The sequence below is a fragment of the Hemitrygon akajei genome, chromosome 10 (genome assembly GCF_048418815.1).
Source record: "Hemitrygon akajei chromosome 10, sHemAka1.3, whole genome shotgun sequence".
Classification (NCBI taxonomy): Eukaryota; Metazoa; Chordata; class Chondrichthyes; order Myliobatiformes; family Dasyatidae; genus Hemitrygon; species Hemitrygon akajei.
This window is the reverse complement of record NC_133133.1, coordinates 143,027,183-143,040,503: the sequence shown is the minus strand read 5'-3', so window position 1 is coordinate 143,040,503 and position 13,321 is coordinate 143,027,183.

The following is a 13,321-nucleotide window of genomic DNA, read 5'->3' as shown; positions in this document are numbered from 1 at the left end:
GATTCTAAACTTGCTTATTAAGAGACCACAGCCAGTACAGATTGATGATAATATAAGACCAAAAGATATAGGAGCAGAAATTTGGTCATTTGGCCCTTCGAGTCTGCTCTGCTATTTTGTCATGGCTGATTCATTTTTCTTCTTAGCCTCAATCCCCATATCTATCCCTTCATACCCTGACCAATCAAGAATCTATCAAACTCTGTCTTAAATATACATAAAGTCTTGGCCTCCACAGCTGCCTGTGGCAACAAATTCTATAGATTCACTGCTCTCTCGCTCAGGAAATTCCTCTTCATCTCCTCGAGCAGGTTTGAGTTACTGGGCTTCAACGTCTCAGAGGAACGATCTTTGTTCCAACATATTGATGCAGTCATGAAGCAGGCGCGCCAGTGCCTCCTCTTCATTAGCATTTTGAGGAGATTTGGAATGTCACCAAACACTCTTACAGACTTCTACAATTACACTGTAGAGAGCATTCTGACTGGTTGCATTACTGTCTGGTACGGATGCACCAATGCCCAAAATCATAAGAAACTTCAGATGGTTGTAACCTAGCCAGCCCCAGGCCTCCCCACCATCAAGAACATCTTCGAAAGGCGTTGCCTCAAGAAAGTGACATCCATCATTAAGGAGCCTCACTACCCAGGACATGCCCTCTTCTCATTACTACCATCAGGAAGGATGTACAGAAGCCTGAAGATAGACACTCAACATTTTAGGAACAGTTTCTTCACCTCAGCTATCGGAGTTCTGAACCATTTATGAACTCATGGTTATGACCTCACTATTACTCTCTCCCATGAGTTATTTATTTATTTATTTGTTTATTTATCCATTTATTAATCCATTGATCCATTTATTTATTTATTTATTTATTGTAACTTATAGTAATTTGTTATGCCTGCACTGCACTGCTGCCATAAAACAACAAACTTCATGACTTAAGTCAGTGACAATAAATCTGATTCTAATGTTACTGATCCTTCACTGTCACTCACTACAGGTACTTGTCATCAAATATCTCCATTACCTGGACTGTAGTATTTTAAGAAGGGGACTTATTTTGGAAGGAAGTGAAGTAGGGGCTTTGTCATCGTACTCATGTTACAAGTGGAGCAGAAAAGAAACAAAATCACTTGCATATTTAATTTATTGCAGCTAAACTGATTGAAACTATGATGAATAAATTTTATTTAAAAAGCAAATAAGGCAGTAAAGTGGAAGAAAGTGCAGAAAGTGCATTCGAAATGCCAACTAACCTCTGACAATGGCAAGAAGAGAGGAAAAAGGTAACAGATCTTTGAGAGGAATGTTCGTAGCTTCTCCTCATCTAGGAATGAAGCACCATCAACAAGCTGAGGCCATAGGCAGAAAAAGTGTTCAAATAGAAAGTGCAGAACAGAGGAAGAGGACCTTGCCGGGAACCTGTGAGGGAAGTAATCATTCTGAATCTCTCCATCTCTGGGAGACTGGGAGAACAATATTGTTCAATGCACCCCATATACAGCAGACAAAGGACAGCTACAGTGCACCCTAGGGCTGACAAAGATGGAGGCAACAGCAGTAGTGGAGTCAGTCTGACCTTCCCCAGCAACATTACCACCTTCATCATAGTCGAACCTACAGCTGAAGGAGATCAGAACGAAAATCTCAGCCTGGAGCAAGTGCAAAATTTTTCACAGGCCTTAGGCTTGCTGGGTCAGAGTAACTGACTTTGGTAATATGAATTTGGATCTTACCTCTGCAATACTATGGGTGTAAAATTGCATCAGTCAATATATGCTGTAGGAAATGGATACCTTGACGAAGTCAAGGCTGCTGTGCTGTTTTTGCAGAAGTGTGGCCTATTGCACTTTACAGCTATCAGCAGTTACTGCAATATGCCATCAATATGCTTGCTAGATCAACAACAGTTGTTCCTCTGGCCTATGGGTTCTGCTGCAGGAAGGCAACTTCACTGTCACTGAAGTCAGAGTGATGGTTGCTGGCTGTCTTTTCAAGGCAGACGTAAGGTACAGAACATATCACTCCATCTAATCATTCAGACATGCTTAGATTACTTCTTCCAAAAGGTTTTGAATGAACTCTGTGACTCATTTTTAAAGAGGAAGATCTGTCTGTCATATCTTCTCAGCTGGAAATATTGAGAATCATACTGTATGACTGTAGAATACATAACAGATGCTTTGGTCCACAATATGGGGCCAACTAATTAATCAGAGTTGGAATTGGTTTATTATTGTCACACATACCGAGATACAATGAAAAGCTGGTCTTGCACACTACACGTCCAGGGTGGGGTCAATGATTATATTGGTTGCTTTACTGAGGCAGCAAGAAGTGTAGGCAGACATCGTATAGGGGAGGCTGGTTTCCGTGCTGTGCTGAGTTGTGTGCACAACTCTCTGCTGTTTCTCGATGTCACGTGCAGAGCAGTTGCCATTCCAAGCTGTGCTGTATCCAGATAGGATGTTTTATATGGTGCGGCATTAAAAATTGGTAAGGGTCGAAAGGTACATGCCAAATGTTTTTTCAGTCTCCTGAGGAAATAATGCCACCGGTAAGCTTTCTTGGCTGTGGTGTTGGTGGCCATTTAATTAAGCTAGTAATTAAATGCCTAACTAAACTAATCCATTTTGCCTGCACAATGTCCGTGTCCCTTCATTCTCTGCACATTCATGTGCCTATCTAAGAGCCTCTTAAAAGCCTCTGACAAATACCTCCACCTTCATCCCTAGTAGCTTATTACAGGCAGCCATCTCTCCTTGTGTAAAAAAATTGCCGTACATCTTTTAACTTACCTCTCTCACCTTAATGTACAGTGTTAGATATTTCAACCCTAGGATAAAGATACTAACCATCTATTCTATCTATGCCTCTCATAATCTTATGAATTTCTATCAGGTCACATGGGGATTCAGGAGGTGCTAATGAGGTGGATTCGGAATTGGCTCGATGATAGGAAGTAGGGTGATGGTTGAAGGTCGATTCTTCAACTGGACGTCTGTGACTAGTGAGGCACTCCAGGGTCAGTGTTGGGACTTGCATTGTTCATTTTTTTATGTAAATGGTCCTAGGGTTGAAATATCTAACACTGTACATTAAGGTGAGAGAGGTAAGTTAAAAGATGTACGGCAAAAAGGTCTTATTGGTAGCAAAGCAGGTTACAATGAATTACTAGGAGATCTTGATCAAATTGGAATAGCAAGTGGATTTCAACTTAGATAAGCGTGATGTATTGTGTTTTGGCCACTCAGATCAGGGCAGGGAACTGATGAGAGTTGTGAAACAGAGGGACCTGGGAGTACTGGTACACAGTTCACTGAAAGCAGTTGTGCAAGTAGACAGAGTGGTGAAGAAGGAGTAGTTTAGGAGTAGGGACATGATGTTGCATCATTGTTAAGACAGCACTTGAAGTATTTGTTTTAGTTTTGATCACCCTGTTATAGGAAAGACATTGTTAAGCTGGGAGAGGATGCAGAAAAATTTATGAGGATGCTGCTTGGACTCGAGGGCCCAAGTTATAGGGAGAGATTGGCCACACTGGACCTTTATTCCTTGGAATGTAGGAGAGATGACCTTATAGAAGTTTATAAGATCATGAGGGCTATGGATAAAGTGGACAGTCATAGTCTTTTCCTCAGGGTTGAGAAGTCCAAAACTGGAGGACACAGATATAAATGGTGAGAAATTTTAAAAAGACCTGAGAGGTAACTTCTTTTCCTAAAAGGTAATGCATACCTGGAATGACCTGGCAGGGGTGTCAAACTCATTTTAGGTCACAGGCCGGATTGAGCAAAATGCAGCTTCATGCGGGCCGGATCAGTCGGACACGTGCGAACGCAGCTTTCGTTGCCTCCGTTTTTTCAGCCTGCTCTCATGTGTTTCAGTCTCTGCTATAACTACAAAGTGTTTCACTTTACAAATTCCGTTTCTTATGAAGAAGACTGCCGAATAAACACTAAAAACCCTGAAAACCTGGTACCTGAATAAATTCAGCATTAGCCATATCATACACCATAGGCGCTTTGATTACTGGGGCCAGCTTTAATAGTAATTAGATATTATCTCGCGGGCCAAAGATAATTCCACCGCGGGCCGGATTTGGCCCGCGGGCCTTGAGTTTGACATATATGTGCTAGAGGAAGTGGTTAGTGTGGGAGGAGGCATTTGGATAGGTACCTGAAGGGGAAAGACTTGGAGAGTTATGGGTCAAATATAGACAACTAGGACTAGCAGGGAGGATGCAGTGTTTGTTATGGATTAGTGGGGCTGGAGGGGTATTTCCATTCTGAATATGGTCTTCTGACAGCCTCCGTAGCTCCTGAGAATACAACCCAAGTTTGCTTAACCTCTCCTCCTAGCACATGTGTTCTCTTCCATTCTGCAACCACTTCAAGGCCTCCATATTTTTCCCATAATAGGGTGAACAGAATAGAATGTAATACTCCTGACGCAGCCTAACCAGAGTTTGATAAAGCTACAGCACACTGTAACTTTTTGACTCTTAAACTCAATGCCTTGACTAATAAAGGCAAGCATGCCATACACCTTCTTTACCCCCCCTATAAATCTGTGCAGCCACTTTCAGGGAGCTGCAGACTTGGACTTCAGGATCTCACTGTACATCAACTGTGTTAAGAGTCCTACCATTACATTCAAATCCCATTTGCATTTGGTCTCCCAAAATGCAACGTTTCATATTGGCCAGATTGTGCCTCATCTGTCATTTCTCTGCCAATACTGGCAACTGATCTACACTCAAAGGCCACTTTATTAGGTACAACTGCTTGTTAATGCAAACATCTAATCAGCCAATTATGTGGCAGTAACTCGATGCATAAAAGCACGCAGACGTGGTAAAGTGTTTCAGTTGTTGTTCAGGCCAAAAATCAGAATGGGGAAGAAATGTGATCCAAGTGATTTTGACTGCGTAATGATTGTTGGTGCTTGACAGGGTGGTACGAGTATCTTAGAAACATCTAATTTCCAGGGATTTTCACACGAAACAGTCTCCAGAGGTTACAGAGAATGGTGTGAAAAACAAAAATCATCCACTGAGTGGCATTTCTGTGGGCAAAAACACCTTGTTAATGATAGAGAGAGTTCAGAGGAGAATGGTCAGATGGTTCAAGCTGACAGAAAGGGGGCAGCAACTCAAATAACCACGTGTTACAACAATGGTGTGCTGAAAAACATCTCTGAATGTACAACACATGAAACCTTGAAGTGGATGGACTACAGCAGCTGAAGAACATAAACTTACATTCAGTGCCACTTTATTAAGTTTGAGAAGTACCAGACAGGGTGGTTTGAGTATCTCAGAAACATTTGTATCACTTGACAATCTTCTACACGAACCCCAACACTACCAATCTTCGTATTGTCTACAAATTTACTAATCCACCCATCCAGAATTTCATCTGGATCATTTATATACGTCACAATCAGCAGAGTTCCAGTCCAGATTACTTTGTAACACCACTAGTCACAGCCAGGATCAGTCCTGTTGACTTCTATCCTCCTTCTTATATGGGCAAGCTGGTTCTGAATCCAGATGCATCTTAATGGAAAGACCACAGACAGCATAGCTTTCTTGAACACTCTGTCCTCTGTCTCACAGGTTCAAACAAGAGCAAACAAAGGTTGGACCAGCCACTAGCCCCCAAAGTATCTGAAAAGGCAGCTTACAGATAAAATTATACTTAGGTTTGTGAAATGGGCCCATATCTACCTGAAGTATACAACTTTATGCATCTTGCTGATAGCATATCAAAATATACAAAGAAATGCATATTCACCCTTATCGACAAGCAGACAGAAGACATCAGACTTACTTGTTAGCATGGAGAGGAAAGGTTTTTGACAGAATATCTCACCTACATAATGATGTTCTCTCCAAACTGGGCTTTGGGAAGGGAATCAGAAGGTAGATATACAGTAAATGCTCTACATAAACACCAGTAGTACAACTCAAATTAATAACTGGAAAATGGAAATGGCTGCTATTACGTGTGGCTACGTCAAGCTGCGTGAGATTGAGTGCACAAACATCAAATGTCAGTACATGTCAGTCTATCTGTCCCATGTGTCCACATGGCCACATAATTTAGTGGACCTTTAGTTGGATCTTGGACCTGTTTTTTGCAGAAAAGTTTATGCTGAAAAGATCTTTGACCACAAATCCATCAAGAAGTTGTCATCATGGAATGTTCTGGGAAGCCTTGCAAGGAAAGGAGAGGGTAGATTTGTGGATAGTTCCCTGAGAAGACTGTCATTTGGCATAATATTGCATTACCAGAACTCATAAACAAACAGCAAATGGTGATAGGGGCCCTTCTTATATAGTCAGAGTCTCAATCCCACCACACAATGTCTTGCATTTACCAAGAAGGTCTGAAGCGATTTTTTTGAGGTTTTCCCCAAACAGCCGTGTAACATATGATTCAACGTTCTACAGTTCATTCCCGGAAGTGCATACTGAGACCAACATTGACTGTTGCCAGATCATCTCAGTTAAAAACATGTACTGGTCGGCCCAAAAAATGCTGCTTTTTGGATGTAAGGAAATATCCACAAGTGGATCCTGTTAATTTGCCCCTTCAGTATGCGCTGAGAGATACATGGTGCAACCATCACAAAGGCTCTGTGTGGAGGACCAGAGTCTGGGGACCTGCTGCCAGTCGACACAGAGGAAAGGCTCTGTGTAACAGCCTCTTAAAAACTTCACAGATAGATTGTTTAAGGATATTGAATTGCTGCTATAAAAACACAGTGAAAGACATCATTGTATTTACTGTATATATTATGGGAGAAAGTATATTTATAAGAAAAAAAAGTCCTTGATTTACAAACACTTCCTGCAATGCCTAGAAACTGTGTTTGCATTACTAGTGTGTGTATGGAACTGGGGGAGATAGCGGAGGTACTTAATGAATAACTTGCTTCAGTATTCACAACAGAAAAGGAGCCTAGCAATTGTAGGGATGACTTACAGCGGACTGAAAAGCTTGATCATATAGACATTAAGAAAGAGGATGTGCTGGAGTTTTGGAAAGCATCAAGTTGGATAAGTCACCGGGACCAGACGAGATGTTCCCCAGGCTACTGTGGGAGGTGAGAGAGGAGATTGCTAATCCTCTGGCGATGATCTTTGCATCATCCATGGGGATGGGAGTGGTTCCTGAGGATTGGAGGGTTGCAGGTGTTGTTCCCTTATTCAAGAAAGGGAGTAGAGATAGCCCAGGAAATTATAGACCAGTGAGTCTTACTTCAGTGGTTGGTAAGTTGATGGAGAAGATCCTGAGAGGCAGGATTTATGAACATTTGCAGAGGCATAATATGATTAGGAATAGTCAGCATGGCTTTGTTAAAGGCAGGTCGTGCCTTACAAGCCTGACTGAATTTTTTGAGGATGTGACTAAACACATTGATGAAGGTAGAGCAGTAGATGTAGTTTATATGGATTTCAGCAAGGCATTTGATAAGGTACCCCATGCAAGGCTTATTGAGAAAGTAAGGAGGCATGGGATCCAAGGCTTCCTCTACTATCAAGATGAAGCCACACTCAGGTTGGAGGAACAACACCTTATATACCAGCTGGGTAGCCTCCAACCTGATGGCATGAACATTGACTTCTCTAACTTCTGTTAATGCCCCTCCTCCCCTTCTTACCCCATCCCTGACATATTTGTTTGTTTTTTTCTTTCTCTCTGCTCATTACTCTGCTTGTTCTCCATCTCCCTCTGGTGCTCCCCCCCTCCCCCTTTCTTTCTCCCGAGGCCTCCCGTCCCATAATCCTTTCCCTTCTTCAGCTCTGTATCACTTTCGCCAATCACCTTTTCAGCTCTTAGCTTCATCCCCCCCCCCCCCCCCGGTCTTCTATCATTTCGCATTACCCCCTCCCCCTACTACTTTCAAATCTCTTACTATCTTTCCCTTCAGTAAGTCCTGACGAAGGGTCTCGGCCTGAAACGTCGACAGTGCTTCTCCTTATAGATGCTGCCTGGCCTGCTGTGTTCCACCAGCATTTTGTGTGTGTTGTTTGGATCCAAAGGGACCTTGCTTTGTGGATTCAGAATTGGCTTGCCCACAGAAGGCAAAGAGTGGATGTAGATGGGTCATATTCTGTTTGGAGGTCGATCACCAGTGGTGTGCCTCAGGGATCTGTTTTGGGACCCCTACTCTTTGTGATTTTGGATTTGTGATGCCATGGTTGCCCATATGTCAAATGGTTATTCTTCCAGACAGATTTACCATTGCAATAATGCTGAAGCACACTATCATAGTCATTGCCTTTCAGATGAATCATAAAACTAAGACAATGTATATTCTGCAAAAGATCTCATGGCCACTCGGTCGGTGTCCAATGAAAGGTGCATTTGTTTGTTCTTTATGTCTTTTTTATGATCACAAATCACTGCTGGGTACCAAGAACATCAAGAACTGCAGGACTTTCCTATCAGCGAGTTGATCGATAGCAATGAAGGTGTTGTTGTTGTTGCCTGGATTTGTTGCGTAACATACCAAGAAGTTGTGCTGCATGATTGTCTTGGGTGTTTTTATTGGAATCACTAGACACTGTTGGACATTAGCAACATAGAATACTGTAATTCCAGTTCATTGGCGAGTCTACGGCAGGTGAGTGAGCTGCATTGCTTTGGTTGTGGTGAGAACCAGGCCTATACCGCAGGGTTGCCTGTCACAGCTACCCTGTCCAGGACTGGAGACACTGTGGTAGTATGGGAGAGACTCAGTGGGGCATGTTGTAATCTGTATTAGGTTGTCTTGCCTCTTCCATTGGTGCTGCCCTCTGGTGTTCACTCAGTAGGAGAACAAGCTGGACCTGGACAACATCCCATAAATCTGTCATGCTACTCTGGGACTTGAGCTATATTATTATTTTTCTTTGTGATGTATGTTTTTCTGAAATTGTAAAAAGGGCCCAATGGATCATTGGGGACCTGAGTCACCCAACAACAAACTGTTCCAGCTGCTACCATCTGCAGACAACCCACCTCTCCTGGAAGTTCTGGGAGTCTCCCTGTGGTGAACTATTTATACCTGTCTGGACACGCCCCCCCGCTGACTGCTCCTGTGGCCCCTCCCACGGACCCTGGTATAAAGGCGATTGGAGACACCGCCCCGGCCTCAGTCTCCAGGATGCAGTGTGGTGGTCAATTGCTGCTTGTTCTTTCTTCCAGCCAATAAAAGCCTATATCTCGCCTCACGTCTCCAAGAGTTATTGATGGTGCATCACTCCCGCATATTGATAGCAGCTCCCTGATGCCAGCAAATTATATACAATATCCCAGAAATCGATTTTTTTGGAGAGTGGAGAGTGGACATCCTGATTGGTCCCTCTTCGTGCTAAGTAGACCTATCAGTTTTCTCTGTGGGCGGGCTTTACAGTTGACCTCTCTCTCTCATTGTCCATCAGTTCAGTTTAGTGTCCTGCTGCGCCTTGGCAGAGTGTTCCAAAAAAAGAAAATATAAAATGTAAACACGAGGAAATCTGCAGATGCTGGAAATTCAAGCAATACACACAAGATGCTGGTGGAACACAGCAGGCCAGGCAGCACCTATAAGGAGAAGCACTGTCGACGTTTCGGGCCAAAACCCTTCATCAGGACTGTAAATATAAAATGTACTTCACCCTCGACTACACTAAAGTGTACCCCTGCCTAATAGGGGTCAAAAATAATGACAGTGTTGCTCGCTGCACTGTTTGCAACAGTGACTTTTCTATTTCCCGTGGTGGGTTAAATGCCTGTAAAAGACATGTTGAGGTGAGTTTAACAGGTGTCATTTGTTCATTAGCATAGCTAACGTTATTTAAACTAGCTGGCTAGCTGCTAAGGAGCTACAGTACTCAATTGATGTCCTACGATGAGCCCAAACTCCCTGTAGAGTTGCTTAAAGTTGTAATAGAATAAAAAAATGACTCCACGATAATATAAGTACATATTTTAATGTCACATTTTCTGCATATACCCAACTTGGTTTATAGATTAGACAAAATCACTAAACAAAGTATTACATATACCCTTGAGGTCCACTGGTGGGGGTAGATATGGGGTTGCAGGGGGCAGGGGTGCTACTTCCCTGAAATGAGTTTTTGCAGGGTGGGATGTCTGCCTTCTGGGAAACGGTACCACAGAATGAAAGCCAGGACCAACAAGCTCCAGGACAGCTTCTTCCAGCAGACCATCAGACTGATTAATTCACGCTAATAGAACTGTATTTCTATGCTAAATTGATTGCCCTGTTGTAATGTTTATTACAATATACAATGAATTGCATATTGCACATTTAGACGGAGACCTAACGTAAAGATTTTTACTCCTCATGTATGTGAAGGATGCAAAAATTAAAGTCAATTCAATTCAACCATATGTTCTATGTACTGTTGGTAATATGTTTTGCACCTTGACCCAGAGGAATGCTGTTTCATTTGACTATATTCACGTATGGCTGAATGATAATTAAAATTGAACTTGAACAGAGAAATTCTTCTCAGTGATCCAGTTGAAATGTATACTACAATCAACATAAATAAATGCATTTTCTGATGAAAGGCCATTGACCTGTAATATTTAATCAGTTTCACCTTGTCGTTACTGACTGACCAGCTGAATTCTGTTTTTGTTATCACCAAAGGCAAGTAACATTTTGTTGTGGCACTCCAGAGTACACAGACTGTCAGCCAAATTTCCTAAAGTAGAGCTCATATTTAAGTTGATGTGAAGATCTTAGGGACACAAGGAGGTTGTGAAAAGAGCAAGGAAAGATATTCCTTTCCTTTTATTTTGACCAGGTCGACTTCGCGATTGTTAATTGTAACATAAAGCATTTTGAGTAATGATGAACTGTAATTACTGGCTATTACCTTCAACCTCCAGAACAGCTTTCTCTATGAAAAATATTTCTTAATATTATCAGTAACTAGTAAAGATTGGCAACTGGGAATACTGCACACATATCTGGAATTTGATTTATTTTTTTAACCTTGCTGTTACTTGTAAAACAATTTATAGATATGACAATACATATACGAAAAACCAGTAATCCAAACCTAGCATTATTGATATGGCTGGAACAAAGCCAAAATACAAAATCAACAGATGCTAAAGTGGTTGAAACAGCTAAAGATAATCAGAAAGGCATAAAATAATGTCATATTTGAACTGTCGATGAATTTGGGATCGTGCCAATTTTTAAAATGTTCATTGACCACTCGTCCCCTCCCCATTTCAATTGAAAGAAAGAATAGGCTGCTTTACTCAAGTTCAAACTGTGGTCCATATCAGAAGCCCACATCTTGTCTGAGTTTTCTACACCTGACTGAAGTACTTTAATGATAGGAGATAACAATTTAAGAATAGGATTGGAGTTAGGTGTGTGAACTTCAGATCCACAAAAAATAATTCTAATATTTTTATAATTTTTGCAAGAATAAGCATTCAATTCTTCAGAACCCTAAAAGCGAATTCATACTTTAAAAAATGCAGTTTTTGTTTTGGTTGGGTCTGGAGTTGTATGACTCAGGTAGACAAATTTTATGGGCCATTTTGAGCACTGTGTTCGGTTTTCAGCAGGACACCCCAGCAAATGGGAAGGAGGAGGAAAGACTTTATAAATGATGGCGAGCAATAGTTTAACGAAGCATCTAGCAAAAAAGTTTGAATGCAGCACGAGCTGATAATGCGACCTTCCCACCCTACGTTTCCCATCTCCATGTTAGAACCACTGTATCTTTAGCGAACCAACCAAGCTACACCTATTCCTGACAAAATAGAAATCAGTACAACAAAAAAAGTTTTAAAAAAATCAGGAAAAAAAAACACCCAAGCAGTGAAATAAACCATAAACAACACAAAAAACTGTAAAAGAAACAAGTACACTGAAATGAAATACAACATATAAAATAACTCATTTTGAGACTCGGGGAACACAACATGGGAGCCATGAAGATATTTCATTGGAGATGCTATTAAAGGAAGGCGTTCATGATGCACAATGTTGAAGTACAACTGTGTCCTCTCTGTACACAGAAAATGACATCAGATTCCATTTATTAAACAAACAGAAAATAAATCACAATATGTGACTGCATTCACAAACATAATTTATTGGTTTTGAGGCACTGAGACATCCTGAAAGTGCAACAAGGCATGACATAAATTCACTTCATTTTTATGACAACTTTGGGTTACAGCTAAAGTGCTTTGCAAGGTTCCCCCCCCCACCATTATAACAAAGTAGGATGCTCACATATGAACTTTTAAACTGCAATGTATTGTCAGAACAATTCCATATTTTCTGTGAAACATTTTAGCCACTGCTTTGAAAACTAATTTTAAATGTGGTCCTGATTTATTTTGCATGTGCAGAAATCTTCCCCACTCGTGAGTTTCAACACTGTAGCAGAAAGTATCAGAATTTACAAAGAAATCAGATGAAATGCAAAAAAGTTATATTTTGCTCATTTTTAAGTTTCGCAAGGGACGAAAAAATTGCCATAAATGCATTCACATCTTGAACATCCTCCTGGTGATCAATCAGCATCAGCTGATTAGGTGCAAACTAAGTATTAAAAATCTAAATAAGCCTTTTGTAGTACTTAGGTGATACAGGATATTAAAATAATATGCAGCGTCCTTTTGAGTTAGAAATTCTATTTTGAGTCCAAACTGAGATATTTGTATTTAGTTCTTGGGTTTACCACAAAGCCCTTTTGGAGAGGGGGAGGGGATGGCGTTCTCTTCAAGTTAGGTTTGATACTACCCTTTATGTGCATGTAATGGCGTTTACTTACGCAACCAGAAAGACAATAAAAAAAGCCTGCTATATTGACTTTTCCGTTTAAGTATGCTGAAAGTCGATGGGATTCAAAGGTAAATGTAAAATGGACGTTAAGGCGAGGAGCTCCGGAGTTTCACCATCTAGCCATATAATGAAAAGTAAGAGTAACTGAACAAGAACAGAAGCAGTCGATCCAAGGTTAGGTGGGGGATGGGAGATGAAATCATATGCATTTCTATGTCCCATGAATAATTCCATAAACCTTTAAAATTGAATCAAAATGTTTTAGCATTTTAACAAAGGATCCTCGCCACGTTACATTAAGGAAATCAACACGTCGTTTAACAGACTATACGTAAATTCTAAATCTATATTTGTGTTGTATTTTCCACGCCCTATCAACATCAATATGCTTTAGATTTAGAGATCCAATAACTACCAAAAAAATGCAGACAGCTTCTATAACGGCAGTTACGTCAATATCGCTCGTTTAACTATGGGAATGATCCTTCTT